The 20,467-nt window shown below is 47.1% G+C and overlaps 1 protein-coding gene and 1 long non-coding RNA gene across 8 annotated transcripts in view; one reads left to right on the forward strand and one right to left on the reverse strand.

The window, feature by feature from the left end:
• Positions 1-4,677: 4,677 nt before the first annotated feature.
• The window catches only part of GATAD2A (GATA zinc finger domain containing 2A), a 103,651-nt gene continuing 87,861 nt past the window's right edge, over positions 4,678-20,467 (forward strand). For 3 of the 4 annotated variants that reach the window (XM_045492555.1, XM_045492553.1, XM_045492556.1), the window contains exon 1: positions 4,738-5,134. The gene's annotated coding sequence lies outside the window, so the exon portion shown is untranslated. Of the gene's footprint in view, positions 5,135-20,467 lie in introns of all 4 variants that reach the window. The other variant, XM_045492549.1, reaches the window with a different exon arrangement.
• LOC123605529 lies at positions 6,642-20,246 on the reverse strand. 4 transcript variants are annotated; one of them, XR_006715792.1, is made up of 4 exons: positions 20,073-20,246; positions 17,689-17,861; positions 8,562-8,673; positions 7,703-8,026 (listed from the first exon to the last, which is right to left on the reverse strand). It is a non-coding gene; the product is annotated as an uncharacterized LOC123605529 (long non-coding RNA). The 4 variants fall into 4 exon arrangements; XR_006715793.1 differs by lacking the exons at positions 7,703-8,026; positions 8,562-8,673 and adding an exon at positions 6,642-6,847; XR_006715791.1 differs by lacking the exon at positions 8,562-8,673.

Below are 20,467 nucleotides of genomic sequence, written 5' to 3' on the forward strand. Positions count from 1 at the left end.
ACCCCTGACCTGGGTTTTAGTCTCAGATGTAACTGCTTGTCTGGGATGCTAAAGGCCTTCAGATTCCGCAGAACCTCAAGGGGAATTCTCCACTGGCGGCAGTAAAGCAACTCTTTTCCATCTAGCACAGCAGTTGGCTTCTCCCTTGCATGCAAACTGGCCACACGTGTCTAAAATGAACTTGCTCCTGCTCAGAAATACTTTGATTCCTGTTTGGGAAAGTTACCCTTTTGGGTTAGTAGTCTTCTAGGCTGTAGGCATGTAGGTGTAGACAATACTTTTTGCTTCAGCAAAGGATTATCACTAATCCCGTTTAATTACGCCAATAAGAATCAGGCAAGATTTGTTACTAGAGTCCAGGTTTTTGATCTAGAGACTAAAAAAGCCAGGCAGAAAGGGCTCCTGGGCTCCATCTGGACTTAATTCCAGATTTTCTAGCCTGGATAATTTAGGTGCTACCTGACTTTCTCTTGGGGAAGCAGGAGGGTGACAGGTCAAACTCTTGAATTGGTAGTGCCTATTTCTCTCTGGAACCAGACACTGACTTTTTACCTTTTTTTCCCTGGGAGAGCCAGGGCGAATTCCAATGGATCTGCTAAAGGATGCAGGTTTCAGTAGATTAACAATTCACATATGTGAACCTCATAGTGCTTGGCAAACCCAAATGGATTTTGCAGTCCAACAATCTTAGAAGGCAATAATGGAAGGGCACTTTGCTCTGGGCACCTGAACTGCCACTGTCATCGAGTGCCATCAGAGGACTTTAACATTTGCGCTTAGGTCCCTTCCCACTGGAATTAACCAGCTGTCATTCTTCATTGTTAGTGGCTACTCTACCTTGTCGGAGACCATGACACCAATAGGGGGTCTCTGTAGGCTGGCACCCACCAGGCCCTCATTTTTCTAACTACCACTGAGGCCCTGCCTTCCTTGCTGCCTGTGAAGTCACCTGGTTCACTTCCTGTTTCCCTATTTGGATGTGAATGTCACTTAGCCAGTTTGCCCACATGATTTCCCAGACCTAGGAAGGGACACGCCTTGATGCAGAGAGATGCAATCCAAGGCAGAGAGATGTAATCGCTGTTACCACTGTGGAAAGGAAAGCCATCCTTGGTATGGATCACATGTTCTCTCCATTTTTTATGTCAGAAGCTGTGCTCACGTCATCCATTTTGGTGGGGCATTTCGCTTCCTCTGATCAATGTCCATTTGCCTTGGGCTCTTCCAGGATACGATTTTCCAGCCAAATGAGGTTTTCGTTTTATGTTTAGGATTCCAGACTTCACGGACATCCCTTAATCCAACATCTCTGCCTCTAGGCAATGCCTTTTTCCAGAGAGTAAAGAAATTCTGTACATTCTTAAAATAAAAAGGTGAAACATAATTATAGGCCCTGACATTTAAAAAAAATTTTTTTAATGTTTATTATTTTTGAGAGAGAGACAGAGACAGAGAGAATGAGTGGGGGAGGGGCAGAGAGAGAAAGGGAGACACAGAATCCAAAGCAGGCTCCAGGCTCCGAGCTGTCAGCACAGAGCCTGATGTGGGGCTTGAACTCACGGATTACGAGATCATGACCCGAGCTGAAGGTGGACGCTTAACCGACTGAGCCCCTCGGGCAGCCCTAGGTCCTGACATTTCTAAGGATTGGTCTGGAAATCACACCAGATTTCCCTGAAGTAACCTTACTTCATTTGCAATCTCCCTTTGACAAAGTTAATTTCGGTGGCCTTGACCCTGATTATGGTCCCTCACTTGCCCTTTGCTCTTACTAGACCTGTATCCAGAACCTTCTCACAGCTTGCCTCAGAGAGAAGTAAGGCTCAGGAAGTTTTTGGTTTTCAACATGTCTCTGCTTGACATAAAGACTCATAGGTCCCCCTTCTTCTCCCCTTTCCTGCACATAGGCCCAAAGTGAGATTAAGGCGATGCACGTTTAGGATCCGGCCATAAAGTAGCAGTGGGAGGTGAACAAGTCACAGTTACCTTCTAGGCTGAGCTGCTCTTTGATCCCAGTTCAATTCAGTAACTATAATAACACTGAGGGGTTACTTAAAGGAATAAGTCTGCAGCCCCGCTCTCAGGAAGCATCTTGCTTAGTGGCTGGAATGAAAGGAAAAGCTCCTGAGTCCTACTGGGCACCACGCACGGTACAAGGCATTTTGAGCTCACACTCCTCAGTGTGACCTTTAGAGACTGGTGCTCTCATTTCTGATATGGCTGAGGAAAGTAACTGGCCTAGCTCCTGGGGGTTCAACAGTAGCTCTGCTGGCTACCAAGTTCTGAGTGTTTATTGTCCACCCAGACTGCCTCAGACGCTTGCAGAATATGTTAACTGTTACAACAGAGGTGCAAACAAGGGGATCTGGGAACACATTATCTTGTTTCCAGTGACTTCCTTCCCTAGCCAAGGACTCTGTCACCCTTGCCACTTGGGTCCAGGCTGAGTTCAGTCAGGGAATCAGGCTCCACAGGACCCATTCCTGTGACTCTCAGAATTTATCCTTTACTTTTCTTTCAGGAATGTCAGTCCACACAATAATCCTTTCCACTGCTGCTTCATGGTTTACAAACAGTTTTACATCATTATCTCATTTAATCACATTCCTACATCTTTGTACATCTTTAGTACAACATTCTGTCTTACCTGACAGGCTTGTTTCCCTTTACTGCATTCATCTTGGCTCACAAGTTCCATCCTATATATAATTCAGGTATCTCGATACCTTGCGCATTTGTGTGCACAAAGTGGGGGAGACCAGAGTTTGCCAGGTTGACTCCTCACAGTGTTGTGGGTCTTTCTCATTGCTGCCTTCTTCACCCCTTTGATTCAATGGTCGTTTTGGTTGTCTACTAAGAGCAAAGCTGGGTTCTTTTTTGTTGTTGTTGTTTATTTACAAGTAAGTAATCTCCACACCCACAGTGGGACGTCAAACTCATGACGCCGAGATCAAGAGTTGCATGCTTTCTCGACTGAGCCAGCCAGGTGCCCCAAAGCTGGGTTCTTTAAAAGATTTTATTTTTAAGTGATCTCTGTACCCAACGTGGGTTTGAACTCAATACCGTGAGATCAAGACTAGCATGCTCTACCAACCGAGCCAGCCAGGTTCCCTAAAGATAGGTTCTTTGAGGGGGAAATCAGCCAATGAGTGAGTTCAGATTAACAGCGGGAAGATGCCTGGTGGGCCATGGTACAGGCTACAGCAGAGGTGCAAACACTGCAGTTTGAGTGACTGATAAATTTTGTCTGGGGGGTGGGTGGGAAGCAGGAATGCTTCCTGGAAGGGCCCCACCCAGCAGAGAAGGAAACGGCCCAAAGAGCTCAACAGGGCACAGAATCAGGAATGGCCACAAATTTGACCCTTGGGAAAGAGTAAAAGAGCAGCACAGAAAAATATTCTCAAAGAGAGAGAGAGAGAGAAAAGAGGGCTAAATGGGTAGCTTTTCCAAAAAGGAAGTATTTAATTCCCCAAAATTTTCTAGGAAAGAAGAGTCTGATGGTCACATTTCTCAGGAAGAGGGGAACGGTTACTGCAACAAGGACACTGCTTAGAAAAACCTCAGGGAGCACAACTGCCTGACATTTCTTTAGTGAAAGGGATGAGGGGGCAAAAATCTCCTGCAATTCCGCTCTGGAGAAAGAGGTGCTTGAAGTTGCAAATTTCTCCTCTGGTGCGTGCGTAGGGGGGTGGAGGGGTGGGGGTGGACTGTGTGTGGACATACAAGGTAGGAATTTCCCAAGTTATCTTCAGAGATAAGGGTCAGGGAGGGAGAGGGCGGTGGCCCCGAGTAGCGCTCAGAAAAGAGGCAGAGTATGCCCCCCAAATACTGTCCAAGAAAGGCAGTGGGCCGAGTGCCCCAAATTTCCTTCAGTCAAAGGGTCAAGGGCCCAAACCTCGACACATTTTCTGAGAAAACAGAGCTGGGGGTCGCGAATCTACAAAATCATCCTCATCCTGGCAATTCGCAGAAAAGTCGGCAAGGCAAAAATCGCCAAAACTTTTCTCAGAAGAGGGCCAGAGCAAGAACCTCCAAGATTCTCTTTAGAAGAGGGGCCAGGAGCAAGATTCCTGGATTCTCCTCAGAATGGGGGCTAGCAAACGAATTCTGAAGATTCTCTTCAGAACGGGGGCCAAGGACAAGAATTTCCAGGATTCTTCTCAGAAGAAGTCGAACCCACAACTCTTGTCAGAAAAGAGCGCAGAGGGGGAAAGAATCCCCTCGGGAACAAGGCCGAGCCACTGGTTGTCCAGTCTCCTCCGAGCGCGCCTCACGCGGCCCCGCCCACCGCCCGGCGTAACCGCCCCACACCCGCCCTGCCCAGGCCCTCTCCGGTGCATTGTGGGTGGGGCGCCCCTGCTGAGCACTGCGGGGAACCCCCTGCCCAGCCAGTTGTCGGCCGCCGGGCGGCCCAGCCGAAACGCCCTCCGGGGTCCGAGCGAGCCGGCCAAGAATTGACGCGTCCCCAAGTCCCCGCCCCTCTTGGCGTTCCCGCCCCGAAGCCGAAGCCCCGCCCCCGAAAAACAGTGACTGGCCCTGAGGCCCGCTCCACTCTCCCATTGGCAGGTTGCCTGTCAGTCACGCCGTCCCACACCCTCGGGCCCGCCCAGGCCGCCGGCGCGATCCCGAGGGCCAGCCGGCTCGCGCACTCATTGGCTGTCCGGCACTGTCCGTCGTGAGGCTGGCCACGCCCACGGTGGGGCGCGGACCCCGAGAGCCTCGGCCGGACCTCATTGGCCTGCGGCGCCGCCACTCGACGAGACGCGCCTCAACCCGGAAGTGTGCGAGGCGAAATCTGCCTAGCAACCGGGGAAGCCGGGCTGCGAAGCGGGCAATTTCAGTGTGAGAAGGAGCGGCGAGACCGAGCGGCGGCTCCGAGCGCGGCGCGGCGGCTCCTCCCGCCCGGGGTCAGCGCCCCGGCGCGCGCACGCGCACCCCCGCCACCCGAGCGCGCTCCGCGCCGCCCGCGCAGTCGGTCGGTCGGCCGTCTGTCGTCCTGTCGCCGCCGCCGCCGCCGCCGCGGGCGCCACCTGAGGGAGCCGTCGCCGCGGGACCTGAGCGGACCGGACCGGACCCCGCCTCCCGAGGCCGCCCGGGGCCCAGCAGCCACCCGCGGAGGCGCCGAGCAACTTCGGTGAGTGAGGGGCCGGCGCCGCTGGTGGCGGGTCCCCGGCTTCCGGTGCCCCGGGCTTCTCTGGGGCTTCCGCTTCTCTGAGGGGACCGCCTCCAGTGCGCGGACCCCCTTGTCTGAGGGGAACCCCGCCTCTCTGAGCGGAGACCCCCTTTTCTGAGGGACCCCCATCTCTCTGAGTGACCCCCCGTTTTCTGAGGGGCTCCACCTCTCTGAGATACTCCACCCCTCGGAGAAATGCCAAGTCCTCTGAGGGACCCCCACTTTTCTGAGGGGAGCGCTTCTTCCCGGATGGACGTTCCACTTTTCTGAGGGACCCCCTGCCTCTGCGGGGGAGCCTTCCTTCCCCCATGTCTTTGAGGAACCGCCAGCTTCACTGAGGGACCCTCGCCCCTCTGAGAACCCCCCTCCCCCCCGCAACTTCTCTGAGGAGACGACGCGATGTTCTGTCTCTGCGGGGCCCCCTGATTCCCTGGGGACCCTTGCTTCTCTCAGGAGACGACTTGATTCTAGGGGAACTCCCACTTCTCTGGGGGACCCAGAACTCCCTGCCTTTCCAGGGACCACCCCCCCCCCCCGCCTCTCCCCCCTCCCATGGTCTGTGAGGAGGCCCCTGCTTCTCTGAGCTGTTGTCCCTCTTCTCTGACGTGTTCCCCTTTTGCCCTTGCTTTTCTAAGGTGCCTCCCGCTTTCTACGGGTCTCCTTCCCCCCCTGCCTTTCTGAGACGCTCTCCCTGCTCTCGGTCCCCACTTCAGTGGGTGACATCCCTTTCCCAAGCGTCCCTCCCCCGCCTGAGGTGCTGCTGTTGCTGCTGTCACAATCCTTCTTGGAGGTGGTCCCCACTTTTCTGAACTGTTCCCATTCTTTTTTTTTTTTTTTTTTTTTAATTTTTTTTTTCCCCAACGTTTTTATTTATTTTTGGGACAGAGAGAGACAGAGCATGAACGGGGGAGGGGCAGAGAGAGAGGGAGACACAGAATCGGAAACAGGCTCCAGGCTCTGAGCCATCAGCCCAGAGCCTGACGCGGGGCTCGAACTCACGGACCGCGAGATCGTTACCTGGCTGAAGTCGGACGCTTAACCGACTGCGCCACCCAGGCGCCCCTGAACTGTTCCCATTCTTGATGCGACCCCCTCCTTTTTGGTGGGTGCCTCCTCTTTCCTGAGGGGTCCCCACTACCCCGAGATGCCCATTCATCAGACTGGAGCTTTAGTTGTCTGAGGAAGAGTTCCCCCCTCTTCCAAAATGTGTTCTTTTGGGTTCTCCATTAATCTATGGAAGCCACAATTTTCTGAGGGTCTCTGGCTCCTCCAGAGGTTCTGCCCCTAATATCCCCATTCCTAGGGGATCCTCATGTCCCTTAAGTGTGCCTCCATTTTTCCAAGATCACTTCTGCTGGTGGGAAACACCATGGACTTTTTCACTTCTCTGAATGGGTGCCCCCGCATTCTGAGGCCTTCCCCTCCCACTTGCCAGAGGACATTTCCCCCTTTCCTGAGGTTTCCCTCCTGATTCTCTAAGGGAGAAACTCTTCCTTCATTTTCCTTGGATCCCCCAACTCCAAGCCTCCCCTGTTTCTGTTTATGGCACCCTCTTCCTCCTTTCTGGAAGGAGAGACCAGAAATGTGCCCCCTCTTGTCTTCTTTCTTGCCAGATTGGAGGAGGAGTTCTTTGAACTTTTACCTCAGCTTCCAGGGACCTGGAGAATTTTGTGGCTGGAAAGGAATTTGGGAGACAGAGTCAAAAAGCGTTGTTTTCTCTTGTCCTTCTGAGACCTGCTAGATTTGAGGGGGAGCAGGAGCCGCTTGCCAGGTGACCACCTTGGTTCGCTCTAATTTTGAGCCTTGGGCCACCACAGTGTTGTGAGGCCGATGTGAAGGCTGGAGGGACAGGGTTGGAGCGTTGTCCTCCCGTTTTCCCCCATTATCACACTGTCAGGCTGTGAGACTGACCCATTTCCTGTCCCATCCCTCAATCCTCCCTCTGCATAGTATAACTCCCCCCTCCTCCCCACACCCCCCACTCCCGCCCCCAAGCAAAAAAGGAGAAGCAAAAACAGTCCTTCAGGTCTTCCTGCTGTGTTTTCTCTCTCCTTGGGCCTTCTGATTCACCCCTTGATCTCTAGAGGATCCCTGGTTTGTGGGCCACTCTGGTTTGAAAGGCAGGGCAAGAAGCAGGAAATGGGTCACCTTAGATCCAGGAAGGGTGGAAGGGAGGCAAAGGACAGTATTTCTCTAAGTTTTAGGTAACTTCAGCCTGGCCCAAAGGAAGTTTTTACATGGCTTTTACAAATCTCATGTGTACTTTTTTTAATGGCCCACCCTGGATTCCAAATTCACTCCAGTAGCTAATTTTATCTGCTTTGCCAAACGCAGAGCTCTCTGGAGCCCAAGTAGATGAATGCTGGCATTGAGAGATGGTCCAAAGGACAGGAATGAACTCAGTTTGAAACCTGAGTAACTTGTAACCACTTCGTGTCCATGCACAAGTCTCAGGCTAAAAACATGGGGGAGAATGTTCTTGAAGTGGAGTTCTGAAATGTAGGCTGAACTGTTTGGTTTAGCGTTTCAACAAGTTCTTCTCTCTGACTCTGCTAGAACTGTAGTTCACTTTACAGTGTGACTTAAAGCTGTCTTTCTCCTGTTCGTTTCCATCTGGGTCTTGCTTAATTTGAGTCCTTTGTGAAGATTCCTGCCGAGGCTATAATTTGAGTTCTAAATTCGTCGGGGGACCATGTGGACACAAGTTTCAACTCGAGCTATTTTCTTCTGTGGAGAAGTGCTTGGAGAGTTTCCTGGGCCCTCTGCTCCTGGGGTAGTCAAGTCCAGGCAGGAAGGTGCTGCAGACCTGGTTGCTCTCTTACTGCCTCTTCCTGGTCAGTTGCAGGCACTGCCCTGAGGGGAAGGGTACGGATGGTGGGGAGCTTGGGGGTTAGGGTTTCCTGAGACAGGGCAGAGAAGAGCTGGCACATATTTATTTTAAATGAAACCCATAGGACCAACAGGATGGGGTGTTGGAAAGAGAAGGGGGAGCTTTGAAGCCAGAAGGACCTGATTCAGGTTTTGGTCTGTCCTTCCTAGTTGTGTGGCCTTGCACAAGTTAAAATGCAAAATCAGCACGTTACTAAATATTTGAGGGCCACATCTCTATGAATGTGTGTGAAGATGTCCACAGATGGGAAGTGCTTCCTAGACATACGAATGAATGAATCTGAGGGGAGGCAGTCAGTATAGACATATGAATGAATGAGTGAATGAATGAATGAAGGGGAGGCAGTCAGCATAGCACCTAGCACATGATTGGTGTGCAATAAAGGTTGTCTGTTGTGCTTATGAGATCAGGGTTCCAGACCAGGAAGCTTTTGACATTCTGCCAAGGCTAAATATGCCCGTAGAGAAAGAAATGTGGTATGTTTCTTGCAAAACCCACTATCACCCTGGGTCTTGTAGCATTTTTCTGTGTTCAGATAGCAGCTATGAGATGGACTTGCTGCGTAGCAGGCATTTGCTGTGTAGAAGGCATTTGGCCTTGTCTTCTGCTTCTGTAAAATGGGGTAATTTGTAAATGGAGGGCAAGTAGGGAGATGTACTATAATTAGACTGTCGGCAAAGTAGAAGACTATAATGAACTTTAAGAGTTGTGGGAAGAAAAAAATAGGTGAACTATGAACCTAAAGGATCATATTCATATTTTGGGACTGCTTGAGTGAGCAATATACAGCAGTTACCTGGTGAGTGATCTCTTCTTACACAATAGAACCTTGAAAGAAGAATGTTCTTTTAGGGTAATGGATCAGATTTGGGGACAAAAGACTGGGAAAGTGATGTACAAAGGCATTTGCTGTCCCATAATAATAGTATATTGAGAGGGCCAGTGTGTGGCTTAGTGCCCATGAGGAGATCAGAGTTCACCTTGAGCTCCCAGGATCTAGAGAGCTGTGGAAGATGGTAACTTAAGGTGGGGGTGGAGGTAGGGGCTGGGGTGGGCAGGACACTTTTTTTGGGGGGTGGGGGAGGATTCTTTCTTAGCAATTACTGAAAGCCCTGAAATCATGGCCAGAGAGTTGGGCCTAGCCTTTTTCACTTACTAGTGTGGGGACAGATGGCACACAAATATGGGTGAAATAATGGGTGAAAATCTGAGCTAGGCCTCCACTGGGCTATTCCCAGGTTTGAAGGATTCCCCACCTGCCTTTGAAATTACTCCCTCTCCCTCCCTCTTCCCCTCTTTACTTTCTTCTCTCCCTCCCTCTGCCTCCCCCGCTATTGAGGCAAAGAATCCACCAATCTTAAATTTCTCTCTTTTTAAAAAATTTTTTAAAAAAATGTTTTATTTTTGCGAGAGAGAGTGCAAGGGGGGAAGGGGCAGAGAGAGAAGGGGACAGATGATCCAAAGCCAGCTCCTCATTGCTGATAGCAGAGAGCCCAGTTTGGGGCTCAAACTCACAAACCATGAGATCATGACCTGAGCCGAACTAACTGACTGAGCCACGCAGGTGCAGGTGCCCCCTCTTAATTCTTTTAAAGACAGTTATTCCATTAAAGAAAAAAGAACAAAGCTTTATTATTTTTAAGATATAAAAAATAAAGTAAATAACTCTAAAGGGCTCACTATCCCTTTTGAAATTGTTCTGTGTCTTTTTGTGTCACAGACTTCACTCTGGTGGATGGTGGCGTCACCACCAAGTCTCTTATCTAACAGGAAGTTTTAAAAAAAATTTTTTTTTTTTTTTTAATTTGAAAGATCCTTACAGCAGTAAAAACCCTTGGATAGTTAGAAATGATATTGATCTAGGTACATTTATTAGACATAATGTAACATGGTTATCTGTTGGTGGGGAGCTCTAAAAGGCATATGGGTCCCAACACTGCCCAGCTTCTAACTCTGGACGATAAACTGTTGATTTATATTACTGAAATAGCTAGGGAAGTCAGGGTTTCCTTCCTGTTGGAGACAGCACTGGGGGCATTAAATCCCTGTAGGATCTTAATGATAAGAAAGAGACTGACCTCTTCTGGAATTGGGAAATAACTACTGTATGAAGTTGTTCCATCCAAATGCATGGAAGGTGGTATTTTTAATTTCTAGTATTAAATTTGGCTTTTTCCTCTCTGTAGCCTGGCTGCTTTTGTTTATTGTGGTGCATTGTTAGAATAATAATTTATCTCTTCAAACTGGCCTATAAGGGACAGTTTGAGCACTCAACTAAACAAGACTTTTCTTGTGTGGCCATAAGGTAGGGCATTAAAAAAATTTTTTTTTTTAACATTTATTCACTTTTGAGAGACAGAGCATGAGTGGGGGAGGGGCAGAGAGAGAGGGAGACACAGAATCTGAAGCAGGCTCCAGGCTCCGAGCTGTCTGCACAGAGGCTGATGCGGGCCGAACCCATGGACTGCAAGATCACGAACCCATTGAGCCACCCAGGGCCCCAGGGCATTTTTTTTTTTTTTAATTTTTTTTTTTTTTTCAACGTTTATTTATTTTTGGGACAGAGAGAGACAGAGCATGAACGGGGGAGGGGCAGAGAGAGAGGGAGACACAGAATCGGAAACAGGCTCCAGGCTCTGAGCCATCAGCCCAGAGCCTGACGCGGGGCTCGAACTCACGGACCGCGAGATCGTGACCTGGCTGAAGTCGGACGCTTAACCAACTGCGCCACCCAGGCGCCCCTTAACGCAACTTAAATTGGATTGAAAAATAGTGTTAAATATTCTGGCTCATGTAACTTCCTATATCAGCAAATAATCCAGCAGTAAATGTTTGTGTGATGACGTTGCACCAGGTTTACCATGCTGGGTGCTGGCAGCCTAACAGTGAGTAGGATAGATGAAGTCAGCTCTCAAGGAACTTAATCCCAGTCACAGAGAAGAAAACAATCAAATGAAAGACTATTGCAGAGCTTCTTTGGGAATATCCCTGGATGTTGGGAGTTTGGGGTGGAGTTTCTTGGAGGTTTAGAAGTGAAACCTCACTACTACTCTAATTTACTCACTGGACTCTGCTTCTGTTTCCTCCATCTTAAAGGAGGCAAAAATCATGGCATTTTCCTGGGTGATTGTTGGCTGTTGGCACTAGTTGATTCAGGATGACTGTGACTATAATCTTTGAGAAAAAAGAGAATCTGGGATGGTCACTGGCAGGAGCATTTTCAGCTTCGCTTTTCTTGAAGTCAGTGGCAGTGTGTTTTTGGAATCCTGTGGCATTTCTTCATGGCAGTGTATGTTATGCACAGAGATAAACAGCTCTAAAAGCCCTCTCGCCTTGTTTGAAATCTTAAAAGAAAATTCAGACAAGCAGAGTGCTTGGCTGTTGTTTATGGTATGGGAAAGAGTAGTGAGCTTTCAAATAGATAGACTACTTTGTTGTGCATTAGTAGGTTGTTGGTGCACAGTTCCCTCTGCCCTAGGGTTCCCTCTTATACTGGGGTTGGAGAAGCACTAACCTTAACCTTTCCATGATGTCAGATTTGATGTTAAGCCACATAGGTCAATTATGTGACAGATGCTTTTCTTAAGTGTATTTGTGAGGGGTGGAGCCGGAGAGCAGGGGTGGAAATTCATTCAAGACACATGCTTCAAGAGGAGAGAGAGAGTATAAGGAAGAGTTTCTGGTAGTGTTTTGCTTTCCTTCAAAGTACTGACTTAGAGGTGAAGAGGCAGGCTCTGGCCGGAAGTGGGCGTGGACAAGTAATGCAACTGCATGTGACCAGGCTCCCACCTCTGGGCTTTGCTGCCCTTGGGAAGTGGATGCTTGCTCCCTCCTCACTTCCTGTTCCCTTGCCCTCCAGCAGAGTTCTTGGGCCCCAACTTGAGTATAGAAAATACATTCAAATTCTCACTTTTTTTTTCTTGGTAAGCTGCTTTGTTAGAGCTGCGATCCACCAGTGGACTTGCACTTGGCAGTTTTGGGGGCTCAGCTAATGTACCTACAAACTTAGGACTATCTGGCAGGGTAGCCAACAGGATGGTTTTCTGTTGCATTATCACAGTGTTTCCTGCAGGAGCTTGCCTGTAGAGGGCTGCTCTGGAGATGTGTATAGAACTCAAGGAAGCAGACATTAGCAACGTCCTTCTGCAAGAGTGTGTTCTTGAAGAATGGTTTACTATTATTTGTCTTTATTACTTTGTAAAAGTACCCTCTGTGCAGTAGAAACTTTAGAGCCAGAAAGACTTGGGTTTGTATCCGGATTCTGACACTTGCTGGCTCTGCGACCTCAGGGAAGTGGTTTAACTCCAAGTGGCCTAACTTCTTTGAGTCTCAGTTTCCTCATTTGTGGGGTAGGGATGGTAAGCATGAAGCAGGTGGCCAGATTGTTGTAGGCGCCCGATAAAGGTAGTTGTTATGGAATCATATCAAAGCTGAATGGCCCTCTTAAAGTTGGCACTCAAGTTTGGATAACTAACTACTTATGCCAGTTAATACTGTCTGAGAGTAAATCAGTCCATGTTGGGGCCACAAGCTGGGTGCAGCTGAGGACCGGTATCTAGAGGTTCCCAGATTGGTTGATTTTTTTCCCAGTGAGTTCTCTCAGTTCACTATGGCTTTATGCTGCTGTGTATCACTTTGGTGTACTTACTATATAGACTTTTGGTGCCTCCTGAAGCATGGATAGGGTGACTGGGAAAAGGGCTCAAACTGGAGGGTGGGTAAAGGAAGGGTGATAGAGCTACTTATTAGGTGGCTAGGCATTCTGGGGAGAAGAACAGCATAGGCATGGGCAGGGACCTGGAGGTAAAAAAAAAAAAAAAAAAACAAGGTGAGTTCTCTTGACCTGAGGAGGTTATGAACATCGGAAAGTCAAGAGTTTGAACTGAGCACCTTTGGCAAGAAAAGTCTAAAGTTTACCTTTAAAGGTGTAGAAAGTTTTATAAAATGTCCATAGTAGGAAAGTTCAATTCAAAATTGAACTCAGATTAAAATAATATTTAAATTGAATTCTTTTTTTTTTTTAATTTTTTTTTTTTCAACGTTTATTTATTTTTGGGACAGAGAGAGACAGAGCATGAATGGGGGAGGGGCAGAGAGAGAGACACAGAATCGGAAACAGGCTCCAGGCTCTGAGCCATCAGCCCAGAGCCTGACGCGGGGCTCGAACTCCCTGACTGCGAGATCGTGACCTGGCTGAAGTCGGACGCTTAACCGACTGCGCCACCCAAGCGCCCCTAAATTGAATTCTTAATAAACATTTTCAATCAGAAATCAATGATATCCAGTGAAATCAGACTATCTGGACTCTCTTTGTACTGGTATGTAGTCTACATGAAGTTTAATCTCCTAAAGAGCTTCAAGAAAACAGATTTGGGGGCTGCTTCTGAATTATTATTATTATTATTATTATTTTTTTTTTTTTTTTTTGAGAATTGTTATCATTTAAGCTGGTCTAAAATTCTTAACACAGCAAAACAAATTTTTAACTTGCATGGCATTTTCAAGGTTTAGGTTTTATACTTAGGAAACTTTCAAGTTATTGATTTATTTATTTAAAAAAATTTTTTTAATATTTATTTTTGAGAGAGACAGAGTACGAGTGAGGAACTGGCAGAGAGAGGAGACACAGAATCTGAAGCAGGCTCCAGGCTCTGAGTTGTCAGCACAGAGCCCGCTCTGGGGCTTGAACTTGCGAACCACAAGATCATGACCTGAGCTGAAGTCAGACGCTCAACCCACTGAGCCACCCAAGCTCTCCTCAAGTTTTTTTTTTTTTTTTTTTTTTTTTTTTTTTTAATTTTTTTTTAACGTTTATTTATTTTTGAGACAGAGAGAGACCGAGCATGAACGGGGGAGGGGCAGAGAGAGAGGGAGACACAGAACCCGAAGCAGGCTCCAGGCTCCGAGCCATCAGCCCAGAGCCCGACGCGGGGCTCGAACTCACGGACCGTGATATCGTGACCTGAGCTGAAGTTGGACGCTTAACCGACTGAGCCACCCAGGCGCCCCTTTTTTTTTTTTTTTTTTAAGTTTATTTATTTACTTTGAGAGAGTGGCAGAGAGAGGTCACGTGTACCCATGTGTGCTGATGGGGGAGGGACAGAGAGAGAGTGAGAGAGAGGATCTCAAGCAGGCTCCGTGTTGTCAGCCCAGAGCCCTGTGTGGGGATGTGGAGCTCGATATCATGAACTGAACTGTGAGATCATGACCTGAGCTAAAATCAAGAGTCAGATGATAGGGGTTCTTGGGTGGCTCAGTCAGTTAAGTGACTGACTTCGGCTCAGGTCATGATCTTGCAGTCTGAGTTGGAGCCCTACATCAGGCTCTATGCTGACAGCTCAGAGCCTAGAACCTGCTTCAGATTCTGTGTCTCCCTCTCTCTTTGCCTCTCCCCTACTCGCACTCTGTCTCTCTCTCTTCCTCTCTCAAGAATAAATAAACCTTAAAAAAAAAAAAAGAGTTGGATGCTTAACCAACTGAACCACCCAGGCACCCTGAAACTTTCAAGGTTTATATTTAATCTCTCAATGTATCTCTATTGAAGGTTGACTTTTGACTTAAATTTGAAATAAATATCTTATTCTTCTGTTAAACAAGGAGTTGGTAAAATGTAGGCCTGATCAAGTCAGCATGCAAAAAGGCATGGGTGTTTTGTTATCAAGCTGTGAAGGAGAAAACCAGAAAGACCCATCCCCTGTATATATATTTTTTAATGTTTATTTATCTTAGAGAGAGAGAGAAAGAGACAGAGTGTGAGTGGGGGAGGGGCAGAGAGAGAGGGAGACACAGAATCCGAAGCAGGCTCCAGGCTCTGAGCTGTCAGCACAGAGCCTGACAAGGGGCTCGAACCCACAAACCAAACCATGAGATCATGACCTGAGCCGACGGACGCTTAACCAACTGAGCCACCCAGGCACCGCCCCCTGCTCCTCTGTATTTTTAATAGGAAATGCTAGACACCAGGGTAGGAAAGGGTGGGGGATACCCATCCTGTCAGGAAAACTTTTGGGAAAATGTTTTACCTCCTTCCTATGTCAGGTTGGAAGATCTGCTATTTAACAATCAGGGAATGGGGTATGAATTGGATACCAAGTGTTAAAATATTTTTTTTCATGTCTAAATCATGGATGGGATGTTTATTAACAGACCAGTGATATGACTAACACTCTTTCTTTGCTAAATATGTTTGAATAGGTTCATCTCTAGACCTAAGACTAACATAAACTTTTTTTTTTCTTTTTTCTGGTAGCTTTTTGATTTTTCCTTAAAAATTTTTTTTAATTTTATTTTTGAGAGAGAGACAGCGAGGGAGGGGCAGAGAGAGAGGGAGACACAGAATCCAAAGCAGGCTTCAGGCTCTGAAAGCACAGAGCCCAGTGCGGGACTTGAACTCACGAATTGTGAGATCATGACCTGAGCCAAAGTCAGAAGCTTAACCTACTGAACCACCCAGGCGCCCCAGATGTTTTTCCTTTTAATTCTTTAATTCATAGAAAACATAGTTCACTTACTCACTTTTCAAAGACTTAAAATTGCTAAAATAGGTGGGCATTTTTTTTGTAAGCCACATATAGACACAAAAGAGATAATCCTTGCCAACTGGTGACACACGCAGGTGAAGACAGAGTGGGAGATATACTTCTGGGTTTACAGTAATACATCTAGCAGTTTGTTTTTAACCCTTCAGGGGAGCATTTGTAAGCAGAACTCTGTAGTGTTGGGACTTCCTCATGGCCACACAGAGACTAAGTACAGATGGAGCCTGAACTCCATGTTGCCCAGCCACTAAGTATACGGAATTGTGGTTAGAAACGGTTAGAAACGACATTCAAAACAAAACAAACACATGCTGACAAAGTGGCCCGTCTCTAGAGAGCTGTGTTTTAGAGAGCTTTTCAGCATATATATGACAGGGATGAGGCAAACAGGTGCAGATATGTCTCCCACAAACTCCTAATCTAGCGTAAGAATGCTGTGATTTAAAAAAGGACATTTGTGGGGCACCTGGGTGGCTCAGTCAGTTAAGCATCCAATTCTTAATTTCGGCCCAGGTCTCTATCTCACTGTTCATGAGTTTGAGCCCTGGATCTGGCTCTGCCTCGCTGGCCTCTGCTCTGACAGTGCAAGCCTGCTTGGGATTCTCTCTCTCTGCCCCTCATCCGCTCGTGCTTGTGCGTACATGCTCACTCTCTCTCTTTCAAAATAAATAAACTTAAAAATAAAAGTAAAAAAAAATGACATTTGTTGTATCAGTTATTTAAAATTTTTAATGCTTATTTATTTTTGAGAGAGAGAGAGAGAGAGAGAGAGCAAGCCAGGGGAATGGCAGAGAGAGAGGGAGACACAGAATCTGAATCAGGCTCCAGGCTCTGAGCTGTCGGCACAGAGCCAGATGCGGGGCTCGAACCCATGGACGGGACTGTGAGGTCATGACCTGAGCCGAAGTCAGACACTTAACCGACTGAGCCACACAGGCGCCCCTGTTATAGCAGTTATAATGCACTGGGAGTGTCTTGTTTTTCATAAAGCATCACTGTAATAGTTCCTTTAACTGTTTTCTGGTCCTTGAAAAAAGTACCAAAACTATCAAAGTACTAAGGAAATCACATTAACATAGAAATGTTCCTTCCCTTTCACAACAAATTGCATTCTAATCTCACCAAGTGAATGTGAATTTAGGGTGAAATAAGAAACTATAAAACAATCCTGAGAGATTGTGCTTATGATTGTCCCTAAACTCAGTGAAAACAGTTTTAGACTTGAGTTATAAAAATGCAAAGTGTGGAAAGCGGTCAGTGATCTTTTCATAAAATACTTTAAAAGAGACTTGGTACACTTTTGAATAAACAACCTGTTTATTCTTTAGAGAACTTCTCAGAAAACAAGTGGGAGCCTAGGGTCACTGAGAGCAGTAATCTCAAAATTGGTTAAAGCCTACAGAACTAGGTCTGCTTAACCTGCAAATTTAAGTAATTAAGTGACAATACATTCTGTGTTTTGAGACAGGCATCTAGAAAGTTTAAAGGATAATGAATCCATCCCTTTTCAGCCCTTTCTGTCTCCAAAGCCCCACACTCCAGGTGTGGCCAGCTCTGGCCTCTGCCTCTGCTCTTCTGGATGCCTGGGATGTCCCATCTGTTAAGAACTGGCCCACATGTCACATCCAGAAAGATTTCCCTGATTCCTCCCCAGGCAGGCAGTAGCCCCTTCCTCTGTGATTCCTGTCTTTCCTATGAATGCATTTTTTGCATTGAAATCTTCTGTCTTTCTGTGCCGCCAGCCTGTGAGCTTCTGGGGATGGTGCTTGCAAAACCTTTGGGGTGAGTGGTCTCTTAGTTTTTCTCCATCAGTGTTTATCACATAAGATACCTTGAATTTTATCCACCCAGAAACTTTTTTTTTTTAATGTTTATTTATTTATTTTGAGGTGGGGGAGGGCAGAGAGTATCCCAAGCAGGCTCCGCACTATCAGTGCAGAGCCTGACAGGGTTGGAACTCATGAACAGTTAGATCATGACTTAAGCCGAAATCAAGAGTCTGACGCTTAACCTACTGAGCCACCCAGGCGCCCATCCACCAGAAACTTTAAAGAAGTCTCCCAATTAAAAACAAAAAAATACAGTACCTTAAACATTCAGTAGGTGATGCTACTCCTTTTCAGTTTCATGCTACTGTGGTGCCTTTGACCAATTTTCTGCCATGAAAGAGGACAGGAATATGGAATTTGGCCCAAATTTCTTTTCTTCAGTCTCTCTTTTGTGCAGGAATAGGCTCAGATGGTATTTAGTAGAAGTTTATCTAACAGTACATTAGAAAGATAATTAGAATATTTTTGCAGTGGTTAGGGCAGAAGGAAGCCTGGCTGTTATTAGTAAGGATCTGATCTTTGAAGGATATTAAATTTAAAATGAATTTGTAAGAAAATTCTGTTTAAATAACAGAAGTTTTTTTATTTTAGAACAGAAGTGTTTTTAAAAGTATTATATTAACTGGTATCTGTCAGTATTAATTGACTGCCTTGTTTTTATGGCCAAGGGGAAACTGAGAAAAACATGGTTCTAGCCCTATATGTCTTTTAATTAGTTTCTTCAGCTTTAGAATGGAATCCAAAGGCGATTGCATCATATTTCATAATCACCCAGCTGAACTATTTGCCGTTTAGTCCAGCACTAGGCATTGAGGTAGCAAGGTCTTTAGTCTGAACAGCCTGAGCTGCCTGCCTGAGCTTCGAGGACTCTAAACAGGTCTGGATTTACTGTCGCTTTTTCCATCTACACACCTGGCCCCTCTCTTTCTATCACAAAAATAAACGCTTTAACTACTTCACCCTACCCCCACCCCTGCTTTCCCAGCTGGAGATGTTGGCACTGCCCTCTGGAGCAGCCCACCTGTCACTAGTGCACACCTCAGCCCACAGGGGTGTGTCATTAATATGTCGCAGCTGATGCCTCTCTCTTTAAAATAGGGTGGTTGTCACCTTGGTGACTCACACAGGGCTTGCCAGCTCAGACACTGGAATCTCTACATCTATCTCAAGTCTTGGGTCTCCCACCTGACCACACTTTGCTGTGTCTGTAGTTAATTAAGTTGGCATTAATCAAGACCCAGGTGAGGAGCTGTGAGGTAATATTTTGCTTGTATTGCTTTAATATACATCATCTGATTAATGGTCCTACAGTAAAGCAGTTCTCAAAATATACAGCTGCTGAATTACAGTGAAAATTTGGATATTTGCTTGTAACCTATTCTTGCACTGGGATCAGGGAGTTCCTGCATTCCTATACCAAGTCACCTGTTTGAGAATAAGACTATTTTTGAATTTGAACAATTGAAATTCTTTGTAGCAAAACAAATTGCTGACAAAATTGGGTCAGGGAAGGCGTTTGGGGTCAACAGTTTGTATTTTGTATCATTTTTAGTTTGAGGAATGCTTGCTTTTGGCCCAGGGGAGGTTGTGCCAGATGTTGCATTAAGCAGTTGGAAGATTTGGGGAGTGGGGTGGGGGTGGAATCAAGGACAAAAAGTTGCCAGTTATGCGTGAAACTCAACACAATTAAAATGGGCTTTTTTTTGAACTTCTTATTGTGGGTAGCATATAGCAGAAAAACAATTTGTAAAACTTGTTCTACATTGTTTTTCAGGTTTGGAGGCAAGACCAATGGTGGGTTGAAATTACATTGAATCTCTTAAAAAATGAAATAGAATAGTTAATATCAGAATACACTGCAAGTAGTGAAAGTATATTTGGTAAAACTTGTTTCAGTAGTATGAATATGTATTAAGATGTGTTATAAAACAAATTAAAAGCCACTATTCAGGAGTCTAGGTGTCTTATCACGAATTGTTTTAACTCTGGAAAAAGAATATGAAAAGGGCCTTTTCTGTTGATTCTTCAAAACAGTCTTAATATTGGGAGCCTTCTTGTAATATTAGATATTTTGTGTTTCTATTGAAATTGTGTTTCCCTTGGGGCGCCTGGGTGGCGCAGTCGGTTGAGCATCCGACTTCAGCCAGGTCACGATCTCGCGGTCCATGAGTTCGAGCCCCGCGTCAGGCTCTGGGCTGAAGGCTCAGAGCCTGGAGCCTGTTTCCGATTCTGTGTCTCCCTCTCTCTCTGCCCCTTCCCCGTTCATGCTTTGTCTCTCTCTGTCCCAAAAATAAACAAACGTTGAAAAAAAAGAAATTGTGTTTCCCTATAAATAGTTTAATATATCCAAAGCCCATCATTCTCTCTCTCAGGTTAAACTGTGTTTCCCGTGTTTCCTCTATGTCACAGAGAAAGGAAGGGTGCAGATTTGCTGTCTTGGTGTGTGTGTTGGGGGGGGGGGGTGGTTCACCTTCTCCCAGAGGCACGGGGTAGGGGTGGTGCCGATTGGGGGGTAACTGGAGAGGGAGAGCCGGCATCCTCAAGTGTCTTGAAGTGGGTGGGTCTGGAGCTTACTTATAACTCTCTTCACTTCACAGAAGTGATGGTTTAGCCGACGACCCCCGCGGGGGTGGCACTCTAACCTCCGTTTTCGGAAGCAGCTGAGTTGCTCCAGGTCTTGTAGCTCAGCCTGAGCGAGGTCAGCAGTGAGCGCGTTGTGAGTCAGCCCTGGGCGCGGTCCGCCCGGCTCTGCTGCCGGTGAGCTGGCGACGACCCCTCGGCCCTGCGGAAGGCGCTGGGACTCGGCGCGGGGGCGGGGGGGGAGCCCGCGTGGGAAACCAACTGGCAAAGTAGGGAGGCGCGTGGAGCGCGGTCGGCAGAGGCTGTGTTTCCGGGGCGGTGCCGGCCTGCCTTGCCCCGCCCTCCCCTCATCATTGCCCCGCCCCTACAATAAGGCCACGCCCACCGACCATCTGTCCCCGCCCAGCCAGGCGCGGGCGGGCGGCGTCGCCTTTAAGAGCTCCCCGGTGTTTTGGGG

This window comes from Leopardus geoffroyi, chromosome A2 (genome assembly GCF_018350155.1).
Source record: "Leopardus geoffroyi isolate Oge1 chromosome A2, O.geoffroyi_Oge1_pat1.0, whole genome shotgun sequence".
NCBI classification, from domain to species: domain Eukaryota; kingdom Metazoa; phylum Chordata; class Mammalia; order Carnivora; family Felidae; genus Leopardus; species Leopardus geoffroyi.